Below are 21,979 nucleotides of genomic sequence, written 5' to 3' on the forward strand. Positions count from 1 at the left end.
GTGATTTTGATTTTTCACGTAGCTTTAACACAAATTCAGCCATATCACTATGTTATCTTCAGCGTGGCAGTTTATAGTGATGTCTAGCACTGGGGCACCATGCCGCAGACATGTAGCATTATGTCTCATCCAGTCACATTATCCTGGCACCAGGCCAACCTGTCCTAACAGTAACTTTTTAATGCTGGTCACCCAGCAAGTACCATTTGCATAAGTATATGGTATAACTCGGCCGGGGTTCAAACCCGCAACCTCCTGCATCCGAGGCGGACGTTCTAACAATTTAGGGTAAAGGTACGGTCTATGTAAATGTGCTGGCTGTTAAAAGATGATTTTGTTTTCCGAGTAGTTGTCCTTTTCTGGTCTTCTTTATTTTGGTCGAATGGTTTCACTGTTCTAAGACGGCGTATAGAGTAATATTCCTGTACATACATACATACATACATACATACATACATACATGGATGCATGCATACATACATACATACATACATACATACATACATACATACATACATATGCTGAGCATGTGTGATCGCGATCTTTCACGTCAAGTAATACTCATTACTTACTTTCTGTTTAAATATCATGTTGAGAAAATGAGATAAGAATATAATTGTCAAATATCAATGTAACGAGTCACCACAATGCTGTTATTTGTGATGTTTCAAGTTTTCATTTTCTCCGCAATATAAGTTTCAAATATACATGCAACGGTTAAAGAAAATTGTATATGTGTTTGGTCAAAGTGACAATTTTGTCGCTGATTAAAATTTTAATATTCTGTTTCTCTCTGTCGCTCTGTATCTATCTATCTATCTATCCATCCATCCATCCATCCACCCATCTATCTCTCTCACTCACTCTCTCTCTCTCTCTCTCTCTCTCTCTCTCTCTCTCTCTCTCTCTCTCTCTCTCTATATATATATATATATATATATATATATATATATATATATATATATATATATATATATATATATATATATATATATATATATATATATATGCATACATACAGACATACGTACGTTCACGCACGCATGCACGCACGTACGCACACACACATACATACATGCATGCATGCATACATACATACATACATACATACATACATACATACATACATCGTGAGAGAGAGCATGTACTGTAAAATTTAAAATTTCATTATTATTTAAGAAGCTAGGAAAATAAAAGTAAGCGTGCCGCAAACACCGATAGAATAAACAGTATAAGCAGCATGTTATAGTGCCACAGCTAAATGTACTATATATAATTACATACATACAAACGGACAATTATATATTGATACAAATGTAAATGTACAAATAATATGCATGCCGAAACAAGTAGAAATAAAAAAAAACTAAACTTAATGACAAACACACCGAAAGACATTGAGTTTGACAGATGCAAGTTCAACAAAACTGAAACAATAAAAAGCTGCAAATATAAAAAGATACAAACATACTGTTCTATGTCTCAAACCATCTTTTACTGAGATCTTTTAATTACGACAATTTCATGTACATGTATGAAAAATATGGCGAGTAAAACGCGATGTAGTTGATGCGCACATATACAGCTAAACAAACAAATATGGAACAGAACAGAAAAGACAGAGAGACTGGCATAATTTAGAGAAAACACATTTGAAGGCATTTTTGAGAATATTATATGATGCCGATTTATGTACAGTGTAAGGCCAACCCAAACAAGCGGTTCTGAGTCTTTGTAATCGAGGATACATTTTATAAACTATTTTTTTTTCTCATTATATTCATACTATAATAGGTAAATATGGAAACATCGAATTATGGATATTTGATGTTACGTTAAAAAAATTATGATTCCTGTTTCTGTTTTTAAGTTGTATGTTAGGTGTTACAGTCAAGAAATTTTATGATTGCTTTTTTTCTCTTTCCCTCTTTCTTTTTTCTTTTTGTAATAAAGCGACCGTACTTTATTTTGACTGAGATGGAATGAGGTAACCTGAAAGGACACATTTCTTTAGTAAGATACAGTGAAATCGGTACTAAAAATCTATATTGTTGCAGTATCCACTGAGAGTGGAACACATTCCGGTTGTGTGTGTCAAATTAAACCCTGAGTTGCAGAAATATTATTATGTGAACGTTATGATGATGTCAAGGATTTTGGGGGAGTGCGATATTTTGACAGATTGTGACCGTAATTTCTACATATTTTACATGTGTTACCTTTATGTTTAATTTTATATACATTTTACTAAATTTTAGCATTTTTGTACATTTTTATTAGTTATTTTCTTGTACTCGATGTTTTCGCTTACTTGGAATGATTTATCTTCCTAAATGTTTTGTGCAATTAATTTTTACATTGTTTTTAGGATTTGCCATTAGTTGGCACCATGTAGTCACTATTGAGCTGACGGACCATTAAGCTCTAATACATACATTCATATTGTGTTTTGCCCATCGATTGACCGCAAAAAAGCTGTGTCGTTAATATGTTAAAATTGAAAATTCGCTAAAAGTTTCTCACGCTAAAATATCGTGATTTACATTAACAAATCTCAAATGAAATGGTAATGTATATTTTCGGATTATATCTACCGATGGTAATGTATATTTTCGGATTCTCTCTTCTGATGGCAATGTATATTTTCGAATGATAGTTACATATAGTAAAATATATATACAGATTATATCTACCGATGGTAATGCATATCTTCAAGTTATATCTACCGATGGTACAATATATCGTCGGATTATATCAACCGATGGTAAAGTATATCTTCGGATTATATTTACCGATGGAAATGTATTTCTTCGGATTATATCTACCGATTTACAACAGTTGAAATCGTTTTATATGACTCTTCATTACAAGCAATAAAAATGAGAGAAGCTCCTGACATGCAAATAAATAAAATATAATGACGTTTGGGTTTCATATCAAACAACCTAATATACCTTATATTTTTCACAAACTAAACATTAAGAAAACGTTCTATTCTTATAACTTAATGAAACGCCATTATTTCCGTGATCCATTTATTTTCTGCAAAACACAATTGAGAAGGCGTAATGACCTATTGTCGGATTAAATGGGGTTGGCTGATTTGGTTAACGAGGCTCAGACTGATACAATGAAAGCAAGCTAATCAAATAAGACTACGCTCCATCAAAACCATGGCGAAAGCCATACTTAACAAACACACAAATCATCAATCCTTTAATAAATGAAGAAATCGTCCAAGATTGATGACTATAGAAAAGTTGTCTTCATATGTAAGAGGTGATTTATTGCCGAATTCTCGAAAAGCGGAAAATAATGGCTCCACAGGGGACTAGACGAAATTGTAGCACATTGTAAACGAGGTTCGAATGTGAGACATAGTGCATCTTCAAGTCAATTACTGCTCCCTTCTGAGAAAGCGCCTCCTGGTGAACGACAAAGAAATTATCGTGCACCTGTCACAAAAATTTCGACTGCTTTAATTTTTGTTATGACTAGAATAGAGAGATAGAGGGATTACAACAGACATTATTTCTAGCAATTTGCATTTCATCTTGCATCCTTCAATCAATATTAACAGACATACATCGCGAATCTTGCCTCTTCTGAAGTGTATCGGCATAGTTTAGCGGAGGTATGCAAATGGATTCTCAAGAAAAAATGGAACGGCCAAAAGAAAGTTTGTCTTGTTTTGTTTGGGGTTTTTTTACACTTGTCCCGGCAATGTTTTCTTGAGGATATTTGTGAGACAACTGCTGTCATAAGTTTTTATTTTGGGAAGATTCCAAACCAATTTCCTTGGCAGAGTGACGGACGATGCGGTAAAAACATATCCCAAGGGGAAAAAGAGTCGCGCGCCAGGCGCGCGCTCTTAATCCCCTCTCACAACTTATCAATCACAAAGCGCTAATTATGGCGGATTAAACCATAGCGAACTTTAAAACGCACAACTAGGTAGTCGACATCCCGAGGCAAGTAAACAAAACCTGGCAGTTATACTTAACTTTCTATTTCGTGTCTGAAAAATGGAGTTAAACAATGCAACAACAATTTGGTGTCTGATATAAGAGGAAGACGACTCGACGAAAATCGCTACGACAGAAAAACTATGAGCGATAAAAAAAGCAGACCCTAATGAAAGTAATACTAAAAGGAATAAATGAGCAAAAAAACTTGTTATATGGCTTGGCTCAATTTACAAGTAGTACACACTATGAAAATCACGTGCGTTGGGGCAATCTGTTGTATATAGTATGAATCACTTTAACCAAAACTCAACATTCAAATCCAAAGAGATAATTTCGACACCATTTTTACATGAGATTAGTTTCAGTATCTGTATAAATAAACAATTGCTCTCCACCATGCATGATAAATGAATTTTTTTTTTAATAAATAAAATAGTTCTTATTGTGAAGAGTCCATATTTTGCAAAAAGATATAGATATTGCAGATATTGACTAATATCAGGCTGGGTTTGGTTTAGAAAAAAAAAAATATATATATATGTATGGACACACACACACACACACACACACATATATATATATATATATATATATATATATATATATATATATATATATATATATATATATATATATATATATATATATATATATATATATATATATATGAATGTCATCTATTACACCATTAAGTTACAAATGAACTATATTTATGGTAGGAAACTATGAAATAACAATGATATTTTCTTGCCTCAAAAGTTTTAGTTGGAGGGAAATTAATGCTGTCAGAGTTATTTAAATTTTATACCGTTACATATAAATACGCATAATGGGAGTTCATGATTTGGGAATGCACTTTCATTCTGCGACATTTAGTCAGTGGTCATGCAAATTATGACCGTCATATAATCACCAGTATGTCCGGATTTGCTTTAGTGGCATACGAGCCCATGGGAAAAGAAGCTGCGAACTGGGTTATGACAGAACCGTTATGTTTGACAATGAGACGGTTACTGCATGTAATTGCGATCTGTCATAAGTGATTCCTCACACTTTGGCCGTCTGGCTATAGAGGGTGTGTTAATAATGAAATACAACTAAATTTATATGGAACCGGTCATAGAGTTGTACAGTCAGATCGTCAAAGAAAACTACGGATGTAAGCAATATCTCTAAATATCTTCACGGTTCAGTTTTGTCTCCTGTCTTCAGCATTACTAAAGTTGCTTTAATTTATTTATGTATTTGTTTATTATTTATTTATTTATTTATTTATTTATTTATTTATTTATTTATTTAGTTAGTTAGTTTGTTGGTTAGTTAGTTATATCCACTTTTGGATACTTCTTTTGAATATTTGCTAAACGATTGTAGAAAAAATAATTAGTTGAATTTTATATATTTACTACTAAAAACGTAATGAGTTACACGAAAAGTAGATTTCACACTGCCAACAGTGTTCATTTCTCTCATGTCATTTTATCAGTACATACATTTTTACATGTTGTGATCCATACGACATAAAATTAATTATATTGATGTTTCCATGCAAGAAAAAGAGAAGATAAAATTGTGCACCTGAAAATTCGAATTGTATGATCGATTCGACAACATCAACAACAACTTCAACAACAAGGATTAAAATCTGCAACTGGGAATGAAAAATATCTTGTCAAAAACGTTTTTATCTTAAAAATATCTTATACCATGTACAAAATATACAGATTTTAATGTAAATACATGTACGTTTGTCACTTTATCTTTGTTATAGCATATGGAGAAATTAATTGCAATTAATGTATTCAGTGTCAATTCTAATCATTAATTGTCGCATTGCATCGTTCATGCTTGAAAATGTGATGATATGAAAATCTTTTAATCTTCCCTACTTTTTGCCACATATTACGGAGATGTCATGGACGTGTCATGTTATTGGCAATGCGATCTCAGAAGGTGAAGACTGATTGGATATATTGGATGTCACAGCCCATCAAACAACTTATAATGTCTGAAGCAGTGATTAGATGTTTGTTTGTCTAATACTAGCACCCAGAATTATCAGCTAGTCTGGTAAGCACAAACATCGGCTTTATTATCATAACCAGAACTAAGAACCAAAAAAAAAAGATATCACTGAGCCCAGCATGATACGGGAAGAAGTGAAAAGATGGAGTATGTGCTTACATGCATGAGTGTGTGTGTATGTATGTATGTATGGATGGATGGATGGATGAATGGACGGACGGACGTACGCACGCACGCACGTCCGTACGTACGTACGTATGTACGTATGTATGTGTGTGTACGTGCATGTGTTTGTATGTCTGTATTTATAATATATGTGTGAGACACAGACACATAGAGAGTTGGCGCATGACATCTAGGTGATAGTTGTCTTTCGATGTCTGCTTAGAACTAATTATACATCTGATGTTATTGTTTAATTACATTAGTGACATCATGTGCGTGTGCGTGTGTGTGTGTGTGGAATAAGATAACATGAAAACAATGGCACACAATAATTTCATATATAGACCTTATATTATGTAGAAATGTTTTGACTAATGTCACCTTTCTTATAGAGGACATTTGCTGCATGTGCTACAATACTGCATCCTTTGCCAGCATAACAAACTCATGAAAACAATAACAGCACAAGAAAATGGAATAAGGACTTGTATCATGAATAATTAAACACATACATGTTCGCGTTGTAGTTGTTTTCTTTTTTAAAATTTAAAACGAATTAAGTAGAAACTGCTTGAAGAGACACAAATAGGACAATAACATCGCAATCTCTTTCGAGTGATTTAAATATTACTTGCTTTGCCAGGTAAAGAATATTGAAAATTGAGTTATCCTGTCATACTTTAGTACCAACTGGAATGAAGAAAAGTAAATCATGAAACTCAGACTCTGTTATTATCGTAAATAAGATAGAGCCACAAAAATAATGTAATGAATTAAAATACATATATTACACGTTTACATAAACACAAATAAATTATTTAAGTAAAATAAATGTATTACACATTTACAGAAACACAAGAATAAACTGTCATGTATGTATGTATATATGTATGTATGTATGTATGTATGTATGTAGGTAGGTAGGTAGGTAGGTAGGTAGGAGGTAGGTAGGTAGGTATGCCTGTGCATCTGATACTGTTTGTGCATTTGAAGTAGGATACTCTTTAAACAAAAAATGGCTTTTCTGCCAAAATAAATGTTTTCAATATCATGTATGCTTTTTTGGACATGAAGCAGGAAGAGCTGATTTGTATTATTGTCTATCATCGACAAAAGTGATGATGAAAGATTCTGTATTGACTAATTCGCTACAGTCATTTTGTGCAATGACAATAAAATGAATAGGTTTTCTAAAAATCACATAATTTTACAGCTTCTGGTCTTTTAAGTGGAATTGCATGGCACTAACTTTTTTTTTTCTAGATCAATATAATTCTCCCTTTCGCAATGTTTAGGATCCATTTTGTGTTGAAAAAATCCTCATCTGTTTTAATTTGTTAAATCTGGGTAGTAAGCCAATATTTAAGATGTAATCGGGTTTTTATGGTTTGTTATAAGAACCAAGAATTTATATCAGTAGTTTAAGATTAAAAGATTTTTTAAGCTTCAAAGAATGGGGGGAAAAGTTCAAGTACACTGCATGCGAAACAAACACCTTTTAGATAGTTGAAAGTCTTTCGCAATAAAAACAAACTCACCCGACAGTAATGCGTTCCCATTTTTGAAGATAATGATGGTGGTGGTGGTGGCTTGGTTTTGCTGCTGCTAATACTTTTGTTGATAATGATGCTGAGAGAACCAATTTTAAAGGAACCTTAAATAGTGCTTATGTACTCATCGATGCTTATCAAATGGCACTGTACCGACACGCTACATGAATTTGCTGGAAGGTCGAACCAAGGGGATACATATTACTAAGGCTCGATATATATTTTTCTACTATGAAGGAAGCTGTTCATCTATGAATCTAATTGACTGGTTGAATGTATGATGTTGGTGAAGTTTGACTTCTGAATGCTTGTAGTGGCTATTACCTATATGATGTGATGCCCTGTTGCGTTTGTCTTCCATGACTGGCTTTAAATAAACTGGCGTTATTTTCTTAATTCTGGGTACATGCTTTGGTAAATACCTGAGACGAGTATGTTCATGTAAGATCACCGTGTAAGTAAAACCTCCCATTCGTTAGCTAATAAAAACCCAGCAAAAAAAAAAACTGTAGATGCGATACCTGCCTTGATATGTATTCTTTGTTTCCATTGCATAAGAGTTAACAAATAACTTCATTTGTTGAGGATAATTACCCATCGAACTAAAATTACTTCTTAATGATACAAATGCTGGAATTCAAAATCGCTGCTACATATGATTTGGTACTATTTCCGAACCGGAACGGCAAGCCCCATCTGAAATCCAATAAAGTTACACACCCACCGTCTCTTGATATTCATCATCTTTCAATGTCTCTGGACTTTAGAGCTTTCTTAAATAGCTGTTGAAACTCCGCGCAACTTGAAAACAAACAAATGAACGGTTGATCATGCATCGTTTGAAACGAATATAAAACTGCCAGTATGTTTCTCCTCAACCAGCAGTTGGGCACATGCTCTCTACTTTTATTAGCCGAATAGGTTTGTCAACAAACTCAGAAATCAGGTATCTAAGATATGCCAAATACATGTTTCAAAGAAAAATGATTGTTTTAGGATACTCCATATGCAATTCAGAGATGAGGAACTTTGTTATCTTGAATGAAGACTGATCTTAATTGCTTTTCTTAATCAAGCGATACAATTTGTAGCTGTTGGACTCCATGGAGTATGGTTTAATAATCTTAACGTTTAATGTTAACGTTTCCGGAACTAAAAATTACACGGTGGAGACTGTGTCTCGAGTATCTACAAAAGTTTAAAGTTTAGATTATGGAGATACTACGGCAAAATCAAACATCAAACGATCTTCATTAACAAAATATAATTTACGATCTAAATGCTCTCTATCAATGCATCGTATCGGCGGACCGTGCAATTGCGCATATGTAGATAACGGAATAGGGCGCCCGGTCCAGCGTTGATCTGTATCAATCAAGGGAGCCCACTCCAACTGACGTGAGTTATCTACACACTCTTGAAAAATAGCAAAATATACGTCAATCTGGCTGTCTAACAACTTGCAGCCTCTTTATTTTTAGGTTTATTTCCTCAAGTACAAAGGAACAGTATTTATTTGGTTAAATTTAGCCAGACAAAAAGATGAAACTTATTCCCATGATAAGTCGAATGAATCTTTATCAACACCAATTTAAAGAAAGCAAACGTTTCCTAGTAATGCACTTAAATTTTGTATCGTCGTTTGAAGCGAGTAAGGCGCCTATTTCTATTTAATCAAGCCGTATAATTAGCGCACATATTATATACACGTGACGTTGAATCTGCAAGCATATGAATTTGATTTAAAAGGTATACAACCAAAGAGAAATAGGGTTGTCTCTTTAAATAAATCAAAAGAAAAGGTCAAGGAAAGATACAATAGGTTGATTAATTGACAACAAAACCTTGATAGAACAAGAACTAATTTGGAGTCTAGACGGAGCGAAATGGGCAACTTTGTAAGAAAGGAAATGTTCGTGAAGATATGCGCGTGCATGCATGCGTGCGTGCACGAGCGTATGTGTACCTATATAGAGACATGATGCATCAACTGTGGTTACAATATGATTAGCTAACATGTGTACTTGTAGTTGGTGTGGTATGTATTTAGTGGATGCGAAAGGCAACCCAATCACCCCTTACATATATACAACAACTATACTACCTCACGTATGTTGTATCTAGATTTTATCAGATCTATTTTTATCATGATCGTCAGATACATGAAACAAATCATTTATATATGGTTTCATATGTATGTATGTATGTATGTATGTATGTATGTATGTATGAATGAATGCATGCATGCATGCATGCATGCATGTAATGTAATGTATGTATGTATGTATGTATGTATGTATGTATGTATGTATGTATGTATGTATGTATGTATGAATGAATGGATGGATGGATGGATGTATGAATGGATGGATGGATGGACGGTGGATGGATGCAGGTAGGTAAGTAGGTAGTTTTTCTGCTATATATATAAAGATTGTATCTCCCGCAGAAAATAAATTCTCCCAACCTTAAATATAGGTATATCCTATATCAGTCACTAACATCTCCACGAAGGTAAATCTGGTCAAATCTAAGAGTTCATACACAAGTACTCAGATCAACTATATTTCATTAGCTGGGTTCGTTGCTCATGTTGCATATCTTCCAACTGCTTAGTTAAGCATTCGAGAACGAAGGTGCAATCAAAATCAATTGGTTTTGGTCTACTTTAGAAACGTTTATCAAGACTGTGATCCAAGCGTTTATGTGATACTGCTAATGTATGCTAATAAGTATGTCCGTACTGTTGCCACTACCGGAAACAGACAGCACCTTAAAAGGGATTTTCTTCTGCGACTTTAAAAAAAAGTAATCTTTATAGCTTTATTTTAAATTAAGGACTACTTAAAAGATAATTCAATCAGTGGACTCTTGAAAAAATAATACATATTTCCTTATATCGGCTCAGAAAAATGACGGTTTTCTTTCTTATATATTTTAAGGTGAAACTCGTCGACTTGCACCGGTTATTCTCCCTTATGTGTCAGTTCTAATAACGAATGTATACATCGATAAAAGGAGGTTTTGAAATTTACGAACCTTTTAGCATAACGAACCTTTGTGTATTTTATCTTATATTGCTTTTAAATTTAGTATATTGTCAAAGTAATAACTGTTTTCACACAAAAATGAAAAGATTATTTATCGTCATTAGCACATTCTCTGCGCGGATTAATACATTACACATTTTTTTACGCGGGTGACCCTATTGAAGAAATATCACAGTGGTCACATGTGACAGGTCAGAGCGTATCATCTTTAAACAGAAGATTTTAATGCTTATGGTCCTCCTTTAATGGTTTTCGGTTCTGAACTTTTTCATTTCTGGAAAAGAATTAAAAAAATTAAAAAGTTGTTCACTTCAACTTTTACTGATTCTGAACCAAGGTCAGGAACTAGGTCAGCACTCGATACAAAATTTATATTATTAGTTGTTTATGAAAAACATTCAGGTCAAATAGAACTGAACTAATTTTTTGGAAAATGTAAAATCCAGTAAAAAAGTAACATCACAATAGCATGCAATGGAATAAAAAAAATTAAAACTAACAAACAAATAATTAAATTAAATCAACTACAAATTAAATCAGATATACATAACTGTTGTCTTTTAATTTCGGTTTGCAATCAACGCTCATCAATGAACGATACCGTCATTCTTTTCAGACATGATCATGATTGTGTTTACAGTTAGAATACTATATTTTACCAGAGCTTTTGCTAAAAATGCGTCCGTTTGTCGTAGAAAGTAAAAGGCATACCGCGTGGGTAACAGAATGCCTATTAGCAACATTTCGTGACGTTTCAGTCAATACAAATTTGCTGGATTTATGTGGGAACCTAATTAATAAATGCACAAAACGGGATGCGTGTTTCGTTCTGAGTCGTGGGAAACAACGAGTTTGATATGGCATATGCATAAGCAATATCAAGCGAGTTCTTTCCTCCAACACAATACAAGGATGGTGTTTTGTATTTACGACATACCCCCTTTCTAAATATTTGTAACTCGCAAAATGAACGAGCATTGAAAAAGTTATGCTCAGTGCGTTTTTAAAAAAATCTTCGCAAATACATCAAATATTTTTCAGAATTTCTAACATTGTCCAAGTCTTGACCAGCTATTGTTTTATACTTATATTTTCTGCTCAGAATATAGAGTATACAAATTTGGTTTGCTAAAGTTAGGAAATACCACACTTCTTGGCGAATACGTTTTTCAGGACAATTTTGTAAGCCTTGATTTTGTCCCCCAAAATTAAAATTCCATATATAATGAAGTGCGAACAAAAGATATTTTTAAGCATGGTTTTGATACAAACCGCTTTAATGTCGCTTGAAAAGCAGTTTAAACTTGACACTTGGTGTAACGCAACTCTGCGCATGTCTTTGTGAATCACCTTACTTCAGCTGTTTTAGTATGGATGAAATGTGACTTTCTTGTACGTACCTATGTGCGTTTAAATGAGAGTTTGTGTACGTATTTATGTGCGTGCGTGAGAGAGAGAGAGAGAGAGAGAGAGGTGGACAGACCCACTGTTAATTTTAATTCCAACAATCCCAAATGAAGAGCACCTCTCAAGTCCTCCTTTTGTTATGCAAATTACCTGGCAGTCAATGACAGACAAACAATAACACTGTTCCTGGTAATCGCCGTAAAATAAGAGAACAAGAGAGCAATCCCATCATCTATTCACCGACTTAATCCAAGTTTTATGTTCTCCGAGGTTCGCTTATCCGTGTCCATATGTAGCCAAAATCTGTCGTCTGCAGCCAAACCAATTTTCAAGCAAAAGAGTATTCTTGCTTCTTCTTGATTTTAAATCGATTAGCTTTTGGAAGAAGTTTTCTGATACTGTAACGCTTGTCGAGTTTCTTGAGTGACATTCTCATATGACCTTATAAAACCTGCCACGAGTAAAAAAAAAACTAAAATTGAGACTGTCTTAAGAGATCACGAAGCAGATTTTATATTCTTTTGAAGGAAAAGAAGAATTCGTGTACGTAATATGATAACTACAAGCAAAAGGTTACTGTACTTCAGGTAACATTTTCTTCGCAAAGAATCTTTGCTCAATGTTTTTCAAGGCAAACAAAAGAAAAATTCCCGAATATTAAGCGGCACAAAACGGGACTAAATATTTTCAATAACAAGCGGTAAAACGGCGAACTTGAGGTCCTCGCGACACAATAGTTGTAATAATATGTACTTCAAATAAATTTATTTCTAAATTGGAAGAGTTCTGCAGTTTACCCTTTTCATCTTTGAAAATCTGTCATTAAAATAATAAAATGTAGGAGAGTTCACTCGATTGATTTTTTTTTTTGCGTTGAGTGATCGTCACTGATTGAATGTTTTCTCGAATTAACAAGAGGACAATTTATTAAATATGCAAATGAGATATGAGACACAGGAGCAATCTAAGGTTTTAAGTCTTTCTTCTGTTTGAAAATAGTGTTTTGTTAGTCCTAGATTCGATTCTGGATGATGGCGCCATTGACTTAGAAATAGTGCAAGCAATTCAGTTAGGACCAGTACGTTAACGTGGAAGAAGCATTATATATATATATATATATATATATATATATATATATATATATATATATATATATATATATATATATATATATATATATATATATATATATATATATATATATATATATATATATATATATATATATATATATATATATATATATATATGGGGGTATATGTACGTGTGTGTGTGTGTATGCGTGTCTGTGTGAATTTTTACTATATTCAGGTGCCTTATATCAAATGTTCACAAAAATAAATCTTCTGAAAACAACTTATATTATTCACCTTTGAAATAGAACGATTTGGACGGTAGTGATAGACACTTCTTTAGTTATTCGCATATCTTTAGAGTATTAAAAATTAAAAGTAAACTGATTTAAATAAAGCTTGAATTTCTTCAAACCACAGCATCATATCTGAAAGACAATATTCATATGTCACTGGGCATTTGCGAAATGTAGAACCTGTAAAAAATATATTAAAAGGAGCATCTTTGTTCTAATCTTGTTTTGTAAAAGAAACTAAACGAAAAACTTCCATTTTATCAGTAATTGTCATTCTTTCTACTTTGGACTGGAGTTCATCACAAGATGGGCGTTACTTCAAGTGTATTTCATATGAAGATTGGTGCTACTTTAAGTGTATTTCGTCTGAAGACGGGTACTACTTAAGGACGGTGCTATTTAAGGTGTATTTAATCTGAAGACAGGTACTACTTTAGGTGTATTGTATTTGAGGACGGTGCTGTTTTAAGTGTGTAATCTGAAGACCGGTGCTACTTATTAGGTGCATTTCATATGAGGACGGGTGCTACTTTAGGTGTATTGTAAATGAGGACGGTACTATTTTAAGTGTATAATCTAAAGACCGGTGCTACTTTAGGTGTATTTCATCTGAGGACGGTGCTATTTTAAGTGTGTAATCTGAAGACCGGTGCTACTTTTTAGGTGCATTTCATATGAGAACGGGTGCTACTTTAGGTGTATTTCGTCTGAGGACGGTGCTACTACTGTATGTGTATTTCATCTGAAGACGGCGAGACTTTAGATGCATTTCATCTGAAGACGGGTTCTAAATTAGGCGTTTTAATTAACCTAAAATATATGGAAAGTGCCTAAAATATTGTTAAAGAATATTTATATTTGTTTTAATTTCTTTTAACTAGCTTTCCTCATATGTGATGCTCAAGAATCAGGATAACATTACATATGAGGAACACTAATTAAAGTAAATGTAAATATTCTTTAACAATATTTAAGACACCTTCGATATCTTTAGAAATAGGACATGACTCATTAAGGAAACTTCAAGACTGTGTTTTAATCTCTGCAACCTGCTAAATGTTCCATGCAGCAAAAAGTCATATATATATATATATATATATATATATATATATATATATATATATATATATATATATATATATATATAGATATAGATAGATAGATAGATAGATAGATAGATAGATATAAACTTTAGCAATGAGGAAGATATTTTTAAAAAATCATATATTGTGGAAGGCATTGTGAGATGTTTAGTCGTCGTTCGCTTGAAGAAACGTTTGCTATTCAAAATACATTGCCTTAGCTGTTCGAAAGTATCAACCAAGTGGCTATTATTTTTGATAGACGAATTAAACTGTGTACTCGCAACAGAATACTAGTAGAGTTAGCTGTTCTCTAAAACTATAAAGCAGCCATCTGCAAAGAGGCGTTTTCGGAGTATTCTGAGACGAAATAAGAACAGGTAGTATGTAAGGGAAATTGATTTCTGATGGGGTTCACCATTTTAGCACAATTTACTATTAATGCAACAATTGCTCTCCATCCGTTTGAAGTTGAAAACAATAATTCTTTGCAAAGCTAAATACATCATGACAACAAAGCTAAATATCATGATAAATAAAAACCACTTACAGCATTAACTGGCAAGCATTATGATTTTTTTAATAGCATTACTGTTTTTATTTAGTTCGCATGTGGAACCATGAATGTCGTGATAAAGGGGTAGCGTTGTGATATATCGTATTACACTAAAAATATCGATATTCATGGAATGTATTGATGTATCGTTAAAGTTTTAATTGCTATATGGTGGAGCTTACAAAGTATACTAGATTGAACGTGGTCAAATTAAACAGCAATAATTAAAATAGCAGTATTTTACACAATTATTTTGTTCATACACTAAGAAATAAGTAATGGAAGTTGAAGAAGGTTTTGAACATTCAAGAACTTCATATATTCGAATTAAAGAGTAATCTAAATTATTCCCATTTTCTCATCCATAGACAAAAATGTAACTTTCATCTAAAAACAAATTAGGTACACGTGCTTATGGGTATCAGATAAATACTTTAAAGGTTAATTGTAGTCAGAATCTTCAAATTATAAATTTGTAATGCTTTCTATAGACCTTTATATATAAATTAAACATCCGTTTCTCCTGCCAAATATACACAAACACAGTTTCTGAAATTTACCGTTAAAATGAACGAAGAGACTTAGGTTAAGCAAAACCAGCAATTATATTACGTCCATCGATAAAGACCCAGCTTTATCTGTATCGCGTGGCTAACATCGTTCTGGAAGAAGCTGAAAATAAAAGCATTAGAGAGAAGAAAAAGACAAACATTGAAAAATAATTTGTTCCCTTTTACAGTGTACAGACATTTTAATTTCAAACACATATCTTCATTTAATGTTTTGCTTTACACATTTATGACAGAAAAATAAATGCAACAAATATCGCGTAGAGCTTTACGAACTGTTATATTAGGAGGTAAAGATTACACTTAATGGGAGGGACGTAATCCCCCGTGTGCAATTTCAATCGAGTACAGTTTATTTTGGAAGAATTATTGTCAATAATTTTGACAACAATTGTGAATCTAATACATTAATTTTCACAAGATGGCTTAAATCATATTAACGTTAGGAAATACGTGGCAAATCGCGATTTTGCATTGGATCACATGGTATTTTCATAGTTGTCAATATTTGTTTTCATTTTTAATCTCAGTGTATTAGCGGTCATACACTGACCAAATGTGTATCATTAGTCGTTTCAGTTTTTAAATTTTCAACAGAATTGCTGTTCGGTTCATAACCTATTGCAATTTCAACAGCATCTCTGTTCTTTTCATAGCCTATCGCAATTTCAACAAACTCAGTCCTTTTCATAGTCTATCGCAGTTTCAACAAACTCGCTGTCCTTTTCATAGTCTATCGCAGTTTCAACAGACTCGCTGTCCTTTTCATAGTCTATCACATTTTCAACAGACTCGCTGTCCTTTTCATAGTCTATCGCAGTTTCCTTTTCATAACCTATCGCAATTATAATCACCACCACCCCATATTCGACCCTTACGAAAATCTACAATAGAATTGAAACAAATCGTATAATCGATATTTTATTTTTGTACAATTTACTCACTCTGTACACAGATAATCGCAATTTCTGAGAAGACAGGGGCAGCACAATTATTAACTTGCTAGACTCATATTCGGTGGGTTGCGGGTTCAGATCCTGAGAATGCCAGACTAAGTCAGTTACCATGGTATATTTTTGGACAAGACCAAGCCCATTGCCCCGTCCCTAAGCAGAGTTTCATGTGCCGATAAATCAATTATTAAACAGAAATCTAAATAAGGCATTCATCTTTGATTTTAGAAACTCAATACGTTGGGTATTAGTATATTTTCCTAGCTCCCTGTGGCTCTGTCTACTAGACGGATACCTTAACGTGAAGTGATAACTGCGGGTGGGGCGTGCAATAAAACTTTCCCCACAAGTTAGCGCCTATTTTCTTCACAGGCTCTCAGCTTCTATAGCTCCTATTCCATAATTATAGGTTTTATTTTCAGCATGGCCGACTCTCGCCCAAAATCCCCTAACACTTGAGACGACCTACTACACACCATGAGTGTCTACATTTCGTTGTATCCCACACTCAACCGAAAAATGAAATTGAACAAATTGCATTGCTCGTGGGGTGCCATAATTAACTGCTTGAAAACCTTCTTACTGCAAAATTTTCAGTCAAAATAAAATAAAAAACACCCATCATTTTCAAGTCATTCCAAGAAAGTGATTTATTTCCATGCAAACAAATTATTAGGATATTTTACTAAGTCCTTTAATCTCCTCTACTTCTCGTTGCACGAGACGATCGTTACGAGGGATGTTGCTAATTTATCAGACCAGAACACTCAAAAAGCCATGAAGACCGAATTATATCGCGACGTAAACTGCGTACGTAGACCCAGAAAATAGAGTAGGGAATTAATCTCAAGAGGCGATTAACAAATCCGTATTGATGGAATAACTCGCTACTTCCTCTTCGTCTTGAAACAGTGAGGAAGATTGTGTTTTTGGCGTCTAAGTTACTAACTAAGAGACGGAATATTATTCGAAAGGTTATGTCTAGGTCAAGACATGAAAACTGAAGTCGTTGTATAAATAAATAAATGAATAAATAAATAAACGCATAATTCTTTACATGGAAGGAGTTGATATCTAGCTGTTCTATGGATGGAAAAATTTTGTGTGAGAAAAATGTTACACTGATGCTGTGTACAAGGTCTTTAAGTTGAATTACCACAATCACCACATCACCCCGCTACTGTCTTGATATCTGCTTTAGGTTTCCTAAGCCATGACGACATACAGCACCAATATCAAGGCGACGGTTAATATAATATAACATAATATAATATCATATAATATCATATCATATCATATCATATCATATCATATAACATAACATAATATAACATAATATAATATAATATAATATAAATATAATATAATATAATATAATATAATATAATATAATATAATATAAAATAATGTAATATAATAAAATATAATATAAATGTCGTGTCGTGTCGTATCACGTAACGTCACGTCATGTCGTGTCATGCCACGTAACGTTAGGTCACGTCACGTCATATCATGTCATGTCATGTCATGTCATATTATGTCATGTCATGTCACGGCACGGCACGGCAAGTCACGTCACGTCTTGTCAGGTTAGGTCAGGTCACGTTACGTCATGCCATGTCGCATGGTATCGTATGGTATCGTATCATATCGTATCGTATCGTGTCGTGTCGTGTCGCGTCGCATCGCATCGCACAGCATCGCAGTGCATCACATGTCATATCATATCATATCTCATCATATCGTATCGTATCATATTATATCATATCATATCATATATCATATATCATATAATTTCATATCATATATCATATCATATCATATGGCATGGGTCGGTATAGAATAGCATAGCATAGCGTAGAGTGGCACGGCATAGCATAGCATAGCATAATATAGTATAGTATAGTATAGTATAGTATAGTATAGTATAGTATAGTATAGTATAGTATAGTATAGTATAGTATAGTATAGTATAGTATAGTTTTACATTTAAAATGGGTCAATAAAAAATAACGTCATGCATACGTTGATCGTAAACGCTTTTTCAATTACTAATTGAAAATACATGTTTGAAGTATATAAAAAAAGGCTTACTAAAAATTAATCCAATACAAATGAATAAATCGAAACAAATAAAATTATATTCTAAGAAGGAACTCATTAAAGAATATAAAATTGTGAACGTTATAAATATCTTAGTGTAATTCGCCTATTAATCAAATTCGAAAAGCAGTGTCCTGAAAAATAATATCCTGTACAATAGAACAACGACGGGAATAGTAACGATGTGGACTGTTACACTAAATACTTGAGCCACGATTTTTAAAATTACGTCATCTCTCCACTGACGCATCTCTTGTATTTCAAGAGAGCTGTTTTCTCCCTCGATGCATTGCCGTATAGTAAGAGAGGTGTTCTTTCCCTCGATGCATTCCCGCATAGTAAGAGAGCCGTTCTCTCCTTCGATGCATTCCCGCATAGTGAGAAATGTGTTCTCTCCAATTACGCAAGCATTCCCCCTTAACCAAAGATTCTGTTTTTCTTTCTTCTTTTCCTTCCATGATGAAGATTTTAAAACATATTGACCCCACCCCCAAACAAATATCCAAGTTGACTTAAATTATCTTAAGAAATGGAAACCGTGGACTTTCTGCGATTTCTTAGATCAGCCTGTTTTAAAACATCGACAATCTTTTAATTTTAAAAAGTCCCTAATGCCTCCAACAAACAAATGGCATTGTATTGAAATGACTACTGCCTTTATATGCAAACCCTCTTTCACACTATAATAAAAAGTTAATGTCGTAGACCCAAGTTGTATTCTCAAATGTACAAATAGATATATGGAAGGGACTGTATCCGCCATTGCCGACCTAACGAGAAGAAAACTTTCATTTGCATTACTTGTTCTTTCTTTCTAACATCTGCAAACTTTGGTCTATTTATAATAAATTTATAGTGTACTGTTAAGATTTTAATTTTAAACAATAATTTTAAGCAATAATTTTGGGAGACTCGGGAAAACAACCCACTAATTTCAGTCAGTAACCTCTGGACTTGAGACTTAAATATTTTGAGAGGAACGGGACAAGCATTTAGAAGTGTCAGAAACATACCTTTATAGCAGTTACGTAACAATGGGGGGGGGGGGGCTCGTAAGGCAGGCCAAGTGGGGTGCACAATTACCATATTAAAACACTTCTTACAGAGAGAGGATACCAGAATTAAGTTTTGAAGGGTGTTGTGCAGAATGTGTTGCTACAACATTTCATTGGAGACGGTTTTTCCGAATGGGATGAACAATGTCAAAAGTTGGCTTGAATTTCCATGCGACAGTGCTACTGAATGTATATATGTTGTGCAAGAACACGTGCATATGTTTGTAGATTCCTTAAAACAGCTTGAATTCAATGCATATCGCTACGGTGCAATATGACTTGATACACAGGCGAACAATTGTGTGTGTGTATGTGTGTGTGTGTGATTTGGCTTTTTAACGTAGTTTTAACAATTTTTCAGTCATATCGCTACGATGTCTGCAGTGTGGCAGTTTATAGAGATGTCTAGCACATGCATATGTTTGTACATTCTTTGAATAGTTTGAATTCAATGCATATCGCTACGGTGCAATATGACTTGATACACAGACACACCAGTGTGTGTGTGTGTGTGTGTGTGTGTGTGTGTGTGTGTGTGTGTGTGTGTGTGTGAGAGAGAGAGAGAGAGAGAGAGAGAGAGAGATAGAGAGAGTGTTTGATTTGAATTTTAAACTTAGTTTTAACACTTTTTCAGTCATATCGCTACGATGTATGCAGTGTGGCAGTTTATATTGATGTCTAGCACTGGGGCATCATGCCGCAGACATGTAGCATCGTGTACCACCCAGTCACATTTTCCTGACACGAGGCATACTATTCCTTACATTAACATATTACTGCTTAGCGCCTAGCGAGGCAGCTGTTAGTACCATTTTTATAAGACTTTGGTATAAGCTTTTCGAACTTGCGACCTACCGCATCCGAGGCGGACGCTCTAACAACTAGGCCACCGGAGCGGTACGTACCATTGTATTAACCATCGTTAGTGATTTATATGGCCATTATATCTTCGCACTAAGTAACAAATGGATAAGTCTATCTTAGGACTGCAATATGAAATAGATAATGCAAGTATAGTTTTAAAAACGATTACCTAAAGTCCATGCAGAAGTAAGTGCATGAATTATATTATTTAAATTTTGCATTAACATCATCGTTGTCATCATCATTATCATCATTTTGTAACACACACACACACACACACACACACACACACACACACACACACATATATATATATATATATATATATATATATATATATATATATATATATATATATATATATATATATATATATATATATATATATATATATATATATATATATATATATATATAATTGTAATTTTTGCTTTTTGCTCTGTACTTGCAATAAAAATTGGTTGATGCATTCTCTTCCACTAACCGTCTACGTCATTTTTAATATTACTATCATTATTATTGTTGTTCTTGTTTTTTTGTAAAGTCTCAGTTATTTAGTATTACATATAGATGTCGTACATTTCGCAAATACAACACTTTGCTTAACATTTTCAGTTATTGCTAAATTCTGAACAATTGCATTTGATGCCGGTATACTCCAACCTTGTATATCGCCGTGCCAGTGTTTCACCTTGAAAAGTTTATTGCATTGGATGCCGGTATGCTCCAACCTTGTATATCGCCGTGCCAGTGTTTCACCTTGAAAAGTTTATTTCAGGTTAGATTAGTTTTAGTGGGAGTGAGGGTGGACTTTTTTTTGTTGTCCATAGCTGACGGAATTAAATTTTACTAGACTTTTAAAGTTACAGTCGCTTTGAGACATTATTTTTCAGCGATCTCCCCCCAAAAAAGGAACGTAATGAACTATTTATTTCATAATTTATCCCCACTGACTCGTACTAAGCCAATGTTCCTTTCTATATTGTATTTTATCGACATTTGTCTTCAATTTCACACATCAGACATTTCCGTCACGTCAAGAAATAGCGATGAAACTTCGGAAAGAGTTGTGGGAATACATAATGATTTGATGGGTTTTGGTCTGTGCCATGCGCATGTGTTAAAAGAGCTTGTGGGAATACGCAATGATTTGGTGGATTTTGGTCTGTGTCATGCGCATGTGTTAAAAGAGTTGTGGGAATACACAATGATTTGATGGGTTTTGATCTGTGCCATGCACACATGTGTTGAATGAGTTGTGGG

The 21,979-nt window shown here is 33.7% G+C and overlaps 1 protein-coding gene across 1 annotated transcript in view; it reads right to left on the minus strand.

The window, feature by feature from the left end:
- LOC149803370 (pituitary homeobox x-like) overlaps window positions 1-21,979 on the minus strand; it is a 60,625-nt gene that overhangs the window by 19,448 nt on the left and 19,198 nt on the right. The window lies entirely within an intron of this gene.

Source organism: Sinohyriopsis cumingii, chromosome 3, assembly GCF_028554795.1.
Source record: "Sinohyriopsis cumingii isolate HCF-2022 chromosome 3, ASM2855479v2, whole genome shotgun sequence".
Taxonomy (NCBI): Eukaryota; Metazoa; Mollusca; class Bivalvia; order Unionida; family Unionidae; genus Sinohyriopsis; species Sinohyriopsis cumingii.